The following is a 14,372-nucleotide window of genomic DNA, read 5'->3' on the forward strand; positions in this document are numbered from 1 at the left end:
GATATATAGAAATAAAGGAAACTAAGAAATTTTATTTTATCATTAACTAAACTTAGACCCCTCTACTATTAGTCACTCAATTTTAATTACACAATAATATGAAATATCTGTAAAGTATACATAACTGTGCTAACATTATAGGAAAGTGTGGCAAAGAACTCCGCAAAGTAAGAATTCAAATCCAGAAGTTTTATTAGTTTCATTTTATATATTAACAAAATGGAAAGTGAATAAATAAAAGAGCAATATAAATCAAATCAATATTTTGTGTGCTCACCCTTTCTTTTAACCCCTTCACCCTGGGCGATTTTCCTTTTTTCATTTTCATTTTTTCTTCTGCTTCTTCCAAGAGCCATAACTTTTTTATTTTTCCATCAATATTGCCATGTTAGGGCTTATTATTTTGTGGGACGAGTTCTACTTTTGAATGAATCTTTTAGATTTACCTTATAATGTACTGGAAAATGAGAAAAAAAATTCCAAATGTTCTATTTCTGAAAGTGGCGATACCAAATATGTGTATTTTTTACCTTTTATTTTCAATGGGGCAGAAGGGGGGAAATTTGATTTTTTTCACATTTTTAAAACTTTTTTAACTTTTTTATTGATTGTACTATTCTCCCTCCCCTATGGAACTTTAAGCCTGCACTGTCCATTCACCTGCGCATTTCTGCTAATCAGTGCAGCATTGCTGTTCCTGTGAGTGCCAGTGCTCTGTCAGCATTCACTGGAAGTGAGTCATGGCAGCATCCGGGGTCATCAGCTGACCCCAACCTACCATGAAAACACATTGGCACACCGTGTCAGTATTTGATGTGATCTAAGGGGTTAAGGGGTCTAAGGGGTCTCTCGATCCACCCATGCCTGTTAGTCACACCTGTCTGCTAATCAGACCAGCAAACATGTGTGGGGATTACTGCGGGCTATCCGCTGGAACCCGCGATAACTAGAGGGTGGCAACCAAAGACATACCAGTATGTCCTTGGTCATAAAGGGGTTAAAAATTGTATTGATTTTTCCAGGTACAATTGCACACAGGTTTTTAAGGAACTTAGCACGGAGGATATTCTAAACAACTAACTGCATATGTGCTGTTGATGTAGGCTTGCACAAATCTTTCTCTGTTTCTTAATCTGATCTCATACAGACTTGATGATAGTGAGATTAGGGTTCTGTGGAAGACGTGTAATCCCTTGCAAAAATTATTCTTTTTGATACAGAAGATAGTTATTAAAGCTACTGACTGTATGTTTGGAGTAGTTTTCAAGGTAACCCACAAAAAGAGGCATTACATTTTCCCCCAAAAATTCAGAAAAATTCACAGCAATAAAGGGCAACAGTGCTTTACTTGCCCAGGCCACAGACTCAAATGCACAAACAGGATGCAGCAAAACCACTTAAGAAAGATAGATGCAAAAGGTGCAAAACATGAAGGCGCAACCTCTCACACTGTAACAATTATAATGTATAACTGAGGAATCTTTTTGCGTTGAGTAAAGACACAACTGTACCCAGTTCATAGGTGATAAACTCTGTATTGTAATAGTGATAAAAAGCAACTGTAGAGGAAAACAATCAAGTCCATAAACACACATAATGAAAATATATGTGAAGCCTTTAAGGAAAGTCTCCTGAAAATCACACAAGATTATGCTATTTAGCAGTGCAGTCTTTAAAGCTCTGTTGACACTAGGATATGCTTTAGCAATGTCTCTGAAAGTCCAGAACAGGTGCAGAGCAGTTCAGTATGTCAAGGACAGATACAGACAGAGCAGTTCCCTCCAAAATAGACTCAAACACTGCTGCTTCACCTATACAAATGTGAAAGTGGCAGAGCACTTATTTAAGCAAACTAGCTTATGTGTCGGCATAGGCAGATCAAGCAATAACCCCAGCAAAGGGCAAGGCAACAGCAGCTGGGAGCAGCAGGCAAGGTGTTAATAGATGAAGGAAGCAGATCCTCTGATAAACAGCAATGGGAGTGTCACACAAGAATTGCAGGTGTAGGTGGAGGAATTTGAGACACCACTATAAGCAAGAAACCAGCATAAGACTCAAGCAGAAGACTGGAGGCTGGACTGGGGTTTATATAGGCAGGAGGACAAAAAACACATAGAGAGGAATAAAGCAGTAGACACCATCTTGGAAGATAGCAAAAAATCTCAAAAGCTAATCAGAATAACCGGAGTCCTGACATTACTCCCTCCTTAGAAGTGGCCTCAGGATGATCCTGGACCCAGTTTCTCAGGGAATCTCCGGTGGAAATGAGCAATCTTCTGTGGGCACTGATGTTATCCCTGTTTTCTGGAATCTATCAGCCAATCTCTGGTAACATTCGTGAGCTGAGGTCAGAGATTCCTTCAAAACCTCTAGATTCTGTCTCAAAGCAGTCAAACTCTCCTCTACTGCCAAAACCGGAGCATCAATCGGACACCTAGGCAAGATACTTGGATAGTAACTAGAGTTGAGCGCGGCTCGCGGTTCGCGGTTCTCCAGTTTGCGGTTCGAGTGATTTTGGGGGGTGTTCTAGATCGAACTAGAACTCGAGCTTTTTGCTAAAAGCTCGACAGTTCGAGTTACGTTCGAGAACGGTTCTATCAGCAAAAGCAAAGCTTTTTACAGCTACAGTATGCAGGGAGCCATCGCTGGCAGCCTGCGGTAAGCTGGTAACCAAGATAAACATCGAATATCCAAGCAAAGCGCTTTGGTTACTAACCCGATATTTACCCTGGTTACGTGTGCAGGGAGCCGACACTTTCCCGCTCAGCTCGCTCTGTCCCCTCCTGCACACGGCATGTACACACACACTCATACTCACCTGTCCCCAGCCATGCAGTCCCCGACACTGACGTCCTCAGCGCCACATGGCCCCGCTAGGCTCCACCCACTTCGCACTCTGCCGCCCGCACACCTGGCTCTGCTAGGCTTTGCCCACCTGGAACTCTGCACACATCGCCCCGCTAGGCTCCGCCCACCTGGCACTCTGCACACATGGTCCCGCTAGGCTCCACCCACCTGTCACTCTGCACACATAATCCGGCTAGGCTCCGCCCACCTGGCACTCTGCACACATTACCCCGCTAGGCTCCGCCCACCTGACACTCTGCACACATTACCCCGCTAGGCTCCGCCCACCTGGAACTCTGCACACATTGTCCTGCTAGGCTCCGCCCACCTGGCACTCTGCACAGATTACTTTGCTAGGCTCCACCCACCTGGCACTCTGCACACATTACCCTGCTAGGCTCTGCCCACCTGGCACTCTGCACACATTACCCCGCTAGGCTCTGCCCACCTCACACTCGGCACACATGGCCCCGCTCACCTTACCTGCGGTGATGAAGTCCCGCCCTCCCGACCTCCGCGCTGTCACTGTCCTCCATGGTCGCCGCTTGTCACCTCAACTTCTCTCGCTTCCGACCCGAGACTGTGACTAGCGGTGACGTCACGGGCTGCTCGCGATACTTGGCTGTGAAGGTCATTGAAGTCAGTGACAGGTGCTGTCAGCAGTGCAGGAGATCAGCGCAGGTAATGTACCTCACTCCTGACAGCAGCACTTGTCATCCCCTGCAGTGACCTGGGCTGATCTATTGATGTTAGCTCAGGTCACTGCACGGCTCTCCCAGCCAATGGGGAACATCCTGCTCTTCATTGATTGGGACAGTGTGGATCGTCATGGGAAACCCTTGGATTTCAGCCGACCCGGATTTGTTTTTCTTTCTAATAAATTGATGAAAGAGGGAATGTGTTGGGCAGTGTTTTTTCAAATAAAAATGTGTTTGTCGTCTATTTTTTTTTATTACTGACTGGGTTGGTGATGTCGGGTATCTGATAGACGCGTGACATCACTAACCCCAGGGCTTGATGCCAGGTGACATTACACATCTGGTATTAACCCCATATATTACCCCGTTTGCCACCGCACCAGGGCACGGGATGAGTTGGGGCGAAGCACCAGGATTGGCGCATCTAATAGATGTGCCACTTCTGGGGCGGCTGCGGCCTGCTATTTTTAGGCTGGGGAGAGTCCAATTACCATAAAACTCCCTAGTCTGAGAATATCAGACCCCAACTGTCTGCTTTACCTTGGCTGGTGATCCAATTTTGGGGGGACCCCTACGTGCTTTTTTTTTTAAATTATTTATTTAATTTAAAATAACAGCGTGGGGTGCCCTCAGTTTTGGATTACCAGCCAAGGTGAAGCTGCCAGCTGTGGTCTGCAGGCTGCAGCCATCTGCTTTACCCTAGCTAGCTAACAAAATAGGGGGAACCCCACATCATTTTTTTCATGTTTTTGGCTAAATACAAGGCTAAGCACCCCTTAGTGCCACATGAAAGGCACCAAAGGGTGCAAAATTACAAAATTCAGGAGAGTAAGATATTATGTGTCTTTCTGCCATTATAATGACAGAAAAGACTGATATGAAGTGTGCAAGCACAAGAAAATCACCAGAGCGCTCTACGCTGTGGAAAGCAGTAGAAAATGGCACTGGAGTGAACATGTGACCGCCTCATGTAGATTGAAGCTATGGATCTGTACCGCCCTGGGGGCTCGACTGCTCTCCGCCGAGCCGCTTGCATCCGGGCTCGGGTTGTCAGTGGCTCGAGCGCCTCCGGATCGGGGGCGACGTTGCTCTGGAAAGGGGGGATTTGGTTGTTTGGTTTGGGGTGGACCAGTTTCACGTCCGGAGCCGCGGTGACCGTTAACAGTTCGTGACGCCACCCACGGGTCATGGTGAGGTGATGGGCACCACCGCTGCGGTGAGGGTGCGGGGGCTTGTCCGGGATCGGTGGTGGGTCGCAGCTAGGTGTTGACCACTCCGTTGGTAGGGGGTTTGTTGGTCCCAGGGCCAGGTGGCAGGAGCGGGGGGTTGCAGGACGCAGGGGCTCACTTGCAGTGCGATGCCTGATGGCACTGGTGTACTCACGATTAAACCACACAGAGTCAATGGTAAACCAAGTTCGGTGTAGATCGGTGCCTGCAGCCGGCTGCGTGTGTCCCCAGTGAGGTTGGTGATGTCGTCTTTCTCCTGCACCTTTAAATTTGCTATAGTGACTCCTATGATTCAGCAACGGTAGTCCACTCCCCGGCTTTTGGGTACCGGAGGAGCCTTTTGCCCTCAGGTGCTGGCCCTTTGGATCTCTGGCCCTTGGCGGTGGCTCTTATCCAGAATCGGTGGGCTGTTGCCGTCTATCGGGACTTTGGGTGGGAATGAACCTCTGAGATCCAGACCGCAATCAATAGATTTGTCTGAGCCCGATTGCTTCTGGGCTAGAACGGGGTCTGAGTACCCTGCCTGGTGCTCCGGTTGACTTGTTAGCTCCCTGGTTCGGGTCCGAAGGTTCACCACCCTCTTCTCGATCCCTACGGTTCCGCAGTTCAGTCCCTGACCGGACTCCTGCAGACGGCCACCACCGTCTGCCTGCCTGACCGTTCCAAGGGGTCCTAGGCTCCGTCTTAGGCCCTTGACTCTCAGCTCACCACTTTTACTCCTCACCCCACTCGACTCACTTGTCCTTTCTCTGCCTCAGACCAGCAGACTCTTTGGAGGGCGTACCTATCCGCCTGGCTCCGCCCACCTGGTGTGCCTTGCTAGACCTGAGGGAGGCGGTCAGGACTTGTTGGCTGCTGGTGCCTCACTGGGGTAGCGGTGTGTGTGGTGTTGTGTGTTGTTACCTGTGACCCCTGAGGGTCCAGGGCATCACAGAAACTGGGTAAATTTATGTATTTTCCCTCCTTCAGTTTTTTTGCAGTACGCAAACAAACGGAAGGCACACGGATGATATACGGATCGTATATGGAACAGAAACGGATGCCACACGGATGCACCCATAAAAAATGAACCATTTTTTGCGGACCGCAAAAACGGATCGGTTGTGTGAATGTAGCCTTATTCTGATTTGCCGTTTATAAACAGCAGGAAGAAATAAGTGAATAGCGTCCCCCAGCGTCAGAAAATCTCCGTGGTTTGAGGGGGTAGCTGAGACCCTGGAGATCATGATTTAGGAAATTTTTTCCGGTCCCCGCTCACGTGATCACCGGTATACACCGTATACCGATGATCATGTTACAGTAAATGACAGCATCGGTAAAAAATTATTTATCTCCCATCTGGCATGAACAAACATGATAAATCTCCCCCCCAGTCCCCTCCGGTCCCCCGTTGTCGCCAAAGTGCCCCCCCCGACCCCCTCCCGGAAATCCAAAATGGCCACGCACACAGCAGCGCTCCGGCCGCATTCACCCTACTCCTCTGAGTTCTGGCGCATGTGCCATGACACATGCGACAGAAAACTCCTCCCCAGGCCCTGCCAGGTCACCCCCTATAAACCCACCGGTGTTCCCCGGTGTCCCACGGTACCTGTGCAGCGTTGATCCCCGCGGCCCTCTCCTTCACAATAGACGCTGCCGCATGCACAAAGCGGCTGTCAGCTCAGCTTCCTGTGTTCAGACACAGTGAGTGGTGGTTATGCATCGGTAAACTAAATGGGCGGCATGGTGGCTCAGTGGTTAGCACTGCAGTCTTGCAGCGCTGAGGTCCTGGGTTCAATTCCCACCCAGGACACCATCTGCAAGGAGTTTGTATGTTCTCCCCGTGTTTGCGTGGGTTTCCTCCGGGTACTCTGGTTTCCTCCCACACTCCAAAGACATACAGATATGGAATTTAGATTGTGAGCCCCAATGGCGACAGTGGTCCCAATGTATGCTGAGCGCTATGGAATTAATAGCGCTATATAAATTAATAAATTTTTATTATTACTGCAATGCCCTGCTCATGAGGTAAGGAACATAGTTGATCAGGAGAGCTATATAATACATTTCCAAATGGAGGTATTTGATTTTATAGTTACCCTGCTGAACGACTACCAAACATGAAAGTCCGTTATACGCCACAAGAAAACACATCTAAATAGCGAGCTCTGTTGTTTAGTATTCATTCAGCTGGATAACTGGACTTAAAGGGGTATTCCATCTCCAAGATCCTATCCCCAATATATAGTAGGTGGAATAGCAATAATATCAGCAAATACCAATATTTGGAAATGTAGAATAGTTCTCCTGATTAGGCATGCCCTTACCTCATCAGCAGTGCATTGCAGCTTTGGTAGCAACCGTTACGACATGGACTCTGCTGCTGTGGACCCGGGGAGAGTGGGTGCAGATTCATTGCACCCACACTCCTCACATGAAGGGTCTGCACTCCTAGAAAATGGGAAATACGTTCCCTGAGTGTCTCCCCCATATTCTAGATGGTCCAGAGTAGAGATGAGCGAACCGGTCGTGGTTCGGCTCGAGGTCGGTTCGCCGAACGGGGGTCCCGTTCGAGTTCGGTTCGTCGAACGTTCGACGAACCGAACTCGAACCAATAGGCTATAATGGGAGGCAATCACAAACACATAAAAATGCATGATAAATGTACACAAACAGTTAATAAACATTTCCATAACACTTACCGGTCCCCGCGATCCCTCCTGCATTCTGTATCCTGCCGCTATTCCATCCGATGATCGCTGAATCCTCCCGGTGACCGGCACTGCCAGCAGAGAAGCAGGACCTATCGTGACGTCAAAAAAGCCATGTGACCAGTCACGTGGCTATTATCTCATTGGCTACAGACTGGTCACATGACTATGACACGTCATGTAGGACCTGCGAGTGCATCTCTCCGGTTCACGGTGCACATTTGTGTATCGCCGTGTACCGGCGATATTCTCTAGCACACGGTCGACTTCCCATTCCGTTAGGGGCCAGCTGACACAGCCGGTCATTAACGGAGATCACCGTTGCCATAGCAACGCAGTTAGCGGTGACGTCACCGCTAACCGCGGCTCCGGGAGCACCGTTGCTATGGTAACGCGTCTGTCAGCGTTACCGCTGTTACAGCTAGCAGCACTGATCACTCACGGAGTGAAGGCTGCACGCTGCTTCCCGATTGTAGTGAGGATTGTAGTGAGGATGAGGTGCCCCAGCCCATGATGGGCTGGTGCACCTCATCCTCACTACAATCGTCACTACTACTACACTAGTGAGGATTGTAGTGAGGATGAGGTGCCCAAGCCCATCAAGTAATGGGCTGGGGCACCTCATCCTCACTACAATCCTCACTACAATCCTGAAGTGCAGTTTCTTCAAATTCATTTAAAGGCACTTGGAACGCTGAAATTGCTGCTTATAATTTAAGCCTCTATTAAAAACCTCTTATCAGCGCTGGTTTATTGGGGATTTATTGGGCTGACAGAGGGTAATAAAGATGGAGTCTCTAATGTGTCTGTGTACTTATTTCTATTAAAGTATTTTTTCTCTGTGTGGTGTCTTTTTTTTAACCCTTTATTGGAGATTTTTAATGGCCGGGTCAAACGTGCCTGACATTAAGAATCTCTGGCTTAATACTGGCTAGTAAAACAAAGCCAGTATTAACTCATGATTACTCAACAAGCCACCCGGCTCCAGGGCTGTTGGAAGAGTTGGATACAGCGCCAGATGATGGCGCTTCTATGAGAGCGCCATTTTCTGGGACGACTGCGGACTGAAATTCTCAGCAGAGGCGCCCAGAAACCTCGGGCTAACCTGTGCTGTGGATTCCAATCCCCAGCTGCCTAGTTGTACCCGGCTGAACACAAAAATGGGGCGAAGCCCACGTCATTTGTTTTTTAATTATTTAATAAAAAAAGTGAAATAATTAAAAAAAAAGGGCTTCCCTATATTTTTGGTTCCCAGCCGGGTACAAATAGGCAACTGGGGGTTGGAGGCAGCCCGTGGCTGCATGCTGTACCTGGCTAGCATACAAAAATATGGCGAAGCCGACGTCATTTTTTTGGTGGGCAAAAAACTTCTGCATACAGTCCTGGATGGAGTATGCTGAGCCTTGTAGTTCTGCAGCTGCTGTCTGCTCTTCTCCATACAGACAGACAGCAGCTGCAGAACTACAAGGCTCAGCATACTCCATCCAGGACTGTATGCAGAAGTTTTTTGCCCCCTGAAAAAATTATGTGGGCTTCGCCATATTTTTGTATGCTAGCCAGGTACAGCAGGCAGGTACTGCCCCCAACCCCCAGTTGCCTATTTGTACCCGGCTGGGAACCAAAAATAAAGGGAAGCCTTTTTTTATTATTTCATGAATTTCATGAAATAATTAGAAAACAAATGACGTAGGCTTCGCTCCATTTTTGTATCCAGCCAGGTGCATCTAGGCAGCTGGGGATTGGAATACGCAGCACCGGTTGGCCTGAGCTTTCTGGGCCCCACTGCTGCGAATTGCAGTCTGCAGCCGCCTCAGAAAATGGCACTTTCATAGAAGCGCCATCTTCTGGCGCTGTATCCAACTCTTCAAGCACCTGCCTGCTATACCTGGCTAGCATACAAAAATATGGCGAAGCTCACGTCCTTTTTTTGTAGTTTTTTGGCCAAAAAATTAAAAAATGCTTCCCTGGATTTTCCATTGCCAGTGAAGGTAACACCAAGCAGTGGGGGTTAGCAGCCAGTAGCTGCTTGGATTACCCTTAGCTAGCAATACAAAAAATGCAGCGGGAGCCCATATATATTTTTTTTAATTATTTATTTAAATAACTAAAAACAAAATAGGCTTCCCGGTATTTTGATTGCTGGACATCACAGTGCTGTAAAAATAAATCTTTAAAAAAAATGACATAGCGCTCCGCGGTATTTTTGATTCTCAGTGCAGATAAAGCAGACAGCTATGGGTTGCCACCCCCATCTGCCTGTCGTTACCTTGGTTGGCAATCAAAATACAGGAAAGCCCATTAATTTTTTCTATTTAAAAAATAGTTACAAAAAAATGACGTTGGGTCCCCCCATTTTTGATAGCCAGCTAAGGTAAAGCAGACATCTGTAGCCTGAAAACCACAGCTGGCAGCTTTACCGTGGTTGGGGATCCAATGTGGAGGTCCCCCCAGGCTATTTTTTTATAATTATTTTATAAATATTAATAATTACACAAAAAAAGTAGGGTCCCCTCCAAATTGGATCACCAGCCAAGGTAAAGCGGACAGCTGTGGTCTGGTATTCTCAGGGTGGGAAGGTCCATAGTTATTGGGCCTTCACAGCCTAAAAATAGCAGGCCGCAGGCACCCCAGACGTGGCGCATCCACTAGATGCGCCAATCCTGGCGCTTCACCCCAGCTCATCCCGTGCCCTGGTGCAGTGGCAAACGGGGTAATAAATGGGGTTGATACTAGCTGTAAAGTCACCTGAGATCAAGCCCAGCAGTTTGTGATGTCATGGCGTCTATTAGATACCCAACATCATAAACTGTCAGTACTAACAAAAACAAAAAATCGCCAAAAGAAATTTATTTGAAAAAACAGTCCCCAAAACATTTCCTCTTTCACCAATTTATTGTAAGAAAAAAAATAAAGGGGTCCCACAACGACTCTGGACCGTCTAGAATATGGGGGGGAGACACTTAGGGAACGTATCCCCCATTTTCTAGGAGTGCGGACCCTTCATGTGAGGAGTGTGGGTGCAATGAATCTGCTCTCACTCTCCCCGGGTCCACAGCAGCAGAGTCCATGGTTGCTACCAAAGCTGCAATGCCCTGCTCATGAGGTAAGGGCATGCCTAATCAGGAGAACTACTGTAGAGGAAGCTCTGCTCACTGGTATATAGGTGCTCAGAGGTAATATTAGATAAAATTAGTGAGTAACCTCGGCACTCTAAATCTCCCGACTAAGTCAGTAAGTCACAACGGATAGTAATGCAAAATCACTCTTTATTGGTCCGTATTAAGAAAAAAATTTTTTTCATAAGCATATATGTTTTTGTCCAAAACAAGTTACAAATGACGTTTCGGCCTGAGCCTTCGTCAGATTGGACTTATCTGCATGTAATCATGAAAAATGACAATAATCAGTATCACATAAGAGTGAGAGAACAATAACATAAACTCGAACAATGTAGAGGTACAATTGGGATGCAGCAAAAAAATTGCAACACAGCAAGAAATGAAACACATGATAAAAATGTCATAATACAGTACAAGGACAATATAGTAATGACAAATATGGTTTCAGAGTAGGCTTAGACAGCTCTGGTACGAAAGAGATGTCAATCATAAAGTAACATGTGCAGTAGGTGTAGAGCTACACTATGCATGGCAGAGCTAATGGGTAGACCGACCATAGAAAAAGAACGGAGAAAAAGTGGAGAAAAAGTGGAGAAAAAGTGGAGAAAAAATGGAGAAAAAGTGGAGAAAAAGTGGAGAAAAAGTAGAGAAAAAATGGAGAAAAAGTGGAGAAAAAATGGAGAAAAAGTGGAGAAAAAATGGAGAAAAAATGGAGAAAAAGTGAAGAAAAAGTGAAGAAAAAGTGAAGAAAAAATGAAGAAAAAGGGGAGAAAAAGTGGAGAAAAAGTGGAGAAAAAGTGGAGAAAAAGTGGAGAAAAAGTGGAGAAAAAATGGAGAAAAAGTGGAGAAAAAGTGAAGAAAAAAGGGAGAAAAAGTGGACAAAAAATGGAGAAAAAAATGGAGAAAAAGCGGAGAAAAAGCGGAGAAAAAGTGGAGAAAAAGTGGAGAAAAAGTGGAGAAAAAGTGGAGAAAAAATGGAGAAAAAGTGGAGAAAAAATGGAGAAAAAGTGGAGAAAAAGTGGAGAAAAAAATGGAGAAAAAATGGAGAAAAAGTGGAGAAAAAATGGAGAAAAAGTGGAGAACAAGTGGAGAAAAAGTGGAGAAAAAGTGGAGAAAAAATGGAGAAAAAGTGGAGAAAAAGTGGAGAAAAAATGTAGAAAAAGTGGAGAAAAAGTGGAGAAAAAATGTAGAAAAAGTGGAGAAAAAGTGGAGAAAAAGTGGAGAAAAAGTGGAGAAAAAGTGGAGAAAAAATGTAGAAAAAGTGGAGAAAAAATGGAGAAAAAGTGGAGAAAAAGTGGAGAAAAAGTGGAGAAAAAATGGAGAAAAAGTGGAGAAAAAGTTGAGAAAAAGTGGAGAAAAAATGGAGAAAAAGTGGAGAAAAAATGGAGAAAAGTGGAGAAAAAGTGGAGAAAAAGTGGAGAAAAAGTGGAGAAAAAATGGAGAAAAAGTGGAGAAAAAGTGAAGAAAAAAGGGAGAAAAAGTGGACAAAAAATGGAGAAAAAAATGGAGAAAAAGCGGAGAAAAAGCGGAGAAAAAGTGGAGAAAAAGTGGAGAAAAAGTGGAGAAAAAGTGGAGAAAAAATGGAGAAAAAGTGGAGAAAAAATGGAGAAAAAGTGGAGAAAAAGTGGAGAAAAAAATGGAGAAAAAATGGAGAAAAAGTGGAGAAAAAATGGAGAAAAAGTGGAGAACAAGTGGAGAAAAAGTGGAGAAAAAATGGAGAAAAAATGGAGAAAAAGTGGAGAAAAAGTGGAGAAAAAATGTAGAAAAAGTGGAGAAAAAGTGGAGAAAAAATGTAGAAAAAGTGGAGAAAAAGTGGAGAAAAAGTGGAGAAAAAGTGGAGAAAAAATGTAGAAAAAGTGGAGAAAAAATGGAGAAAAAGTGGAGAAAAAGTGGAGAAAAAGTGGAGAAAAAATGGAGAAAAAGTGGAGAAAAAGTTGAGAAAAAGTGGAGAAAAAATGGAGAAAAAGTGGAGAAAAAATGGAGAAAAGTGGAGAAAAAGTGGAGAAAAAGTGGAGAAAAAGTGGAGAAAAAATGGAGAAAAGTGGAGAAAAAGTGGAGAAAAAGTGGAGAAAAAGTGGAGAAAAAATGTAGAAAAAGTGGAGAAAAAATGGAGGAAAGAGTGGAGAAAAAGTGGAGAAAAAGTGGAGAAAAAGTGGAGAAAAAATGTAGAAAAAGTGGAGAAAAAGTGGAAAAAAAGTGGAGGAGAAGTGGAGAAGAAGTGGAGAAGAAGTGGAGAAGTGTTTGTTCATGCCAGATGGGAGATAAATAATTTTTTACCGGCGCTGTCATTTACTGTAACGTGATCATCGGTGTACGGTGTATACCTGTGATCACGTGAGCGGGGGCCGGAAAAACCGTCCTGAATCATGATCTCCAGGGTCTCAGCTAGCCCTTAAACCCCGGAGATTTTCTTACGCTGGGGGGCGTTATTCACTTATTTCTGCCTGCTGTTTATAAACGGCAGATCAGAATAAGGCTACATTAACACGACCGATCCATTTTTGTGGTCTGCAAAAAACAGTACGTTTTTTTCACGTGTGCATCCGTGTGGCATCCGTTTTCGTTCCGTAGACGGTCCGTATGTCATCTGTTTGTCATCCGTGTGCCTTCCGTTTTTTTTGTGTACTGCAAAAAAACTGAATGAGGGTAAATGCATAAATTTACCCAGGATCCATACCTTCATCCTACATGAGGCGGTCACATGTTCACTCCAGTGCCATTTTCTACTGCTTTTCACAGCGTAGAGCGCTCTGGTGATTTTCTTGTGCTTGTGCACTTCATATCAGTCTTTTCTGTCATTATAATGGCAGAAAGACACATAATGTCCCACTCTCCTGCATTTTGTAATTTTGCACCCTTTGGTGCCTTTCATGTGGCACTAAGGGGTGCTTAGCTTTGTATTTAGCCAAAAAAATGAAAAAAAAAAATGACGTAGGGTTCCCCCTATTTTTGCAGCCAGCTAGGGTAAAGCAGACGGCTGCAGCCACCAGGCCACAGCTGGCAACCTCACCTTGGCTGGTAATCCAAAACTGAGGGCACCCCACGCTGTTATTTTAAATTAAATAAATAATTAAAAAAAAAAAACACGTAGGGGTCCCCCCAAAATTGGATCACCAGCCAAGGTAAAGCAGACAGCTGGGGTCTGATATTCTCAGACTAAGGAGGTCCATGGTTATTGGACTCTCCCCAGCCTAAAAATAGCAGGCCGCAGCCGCCCCAGAAGTGACGCATCCATTAGATGCGCCAATCCTTGTGCTTCGCCCCAGCTTATCCCGCGCGCTGGTGCGGTGGCAAACGGGGTTATATATGGGGTTAATACCAGATGTGTAATGTCACCTGGCATCAAGCCCTGGGGTTGGTGAGGTCAGGCGTCTATCAGATACCCGACATCACCAACCCAGTCAGTAATAAAAAAAAATAGACGACAAACACATTTTTATTTGAAAAAACACTCCCCAAAACATTCCCTCTTTAACCAATTTAGTACAAAGAAAAACAAATCCAGGTCTGGTGTAATCCAAGGGGTTGCCATGACGATCCACACTGTCCCAGTCAATGAAGAGCAGGACGTTCCCCATTGGCTGGGAGAGCAGTGCAGTGACCTGAGCTAACATCAATGGGTCAGCCCAGGTCACTGCAGGGGATGACAAGTGCTGCTATCAGCGAGGTACATTACCTGCGCTGATCTCCAGCACACTGACAGCCTCTGTCACTGAGTTCAATGACCGGCGCCTTCACACCAAGTATCGCGAGAGGCCCGTGACATCACCGCTAGTCAGTCTCGGGTCG

Source organism: Anomaloglossus baeobatrachus, chromosome 6 (assembly GCF_048569485.1).
Source record: "Anomaloglossus baeobatrachus isolate aAnoBae1 chromosome 6, aAnoBae1.hap1, whole genome shotgun sequence".
NCBI classification, from domain to species: domain Eukaryota; kingdom Metazoa; phylum Chordata; class Amphibia; order Anura; family Aromobatidae; genus Anomaloglossus; species Anomaloglossus baeobatrachus.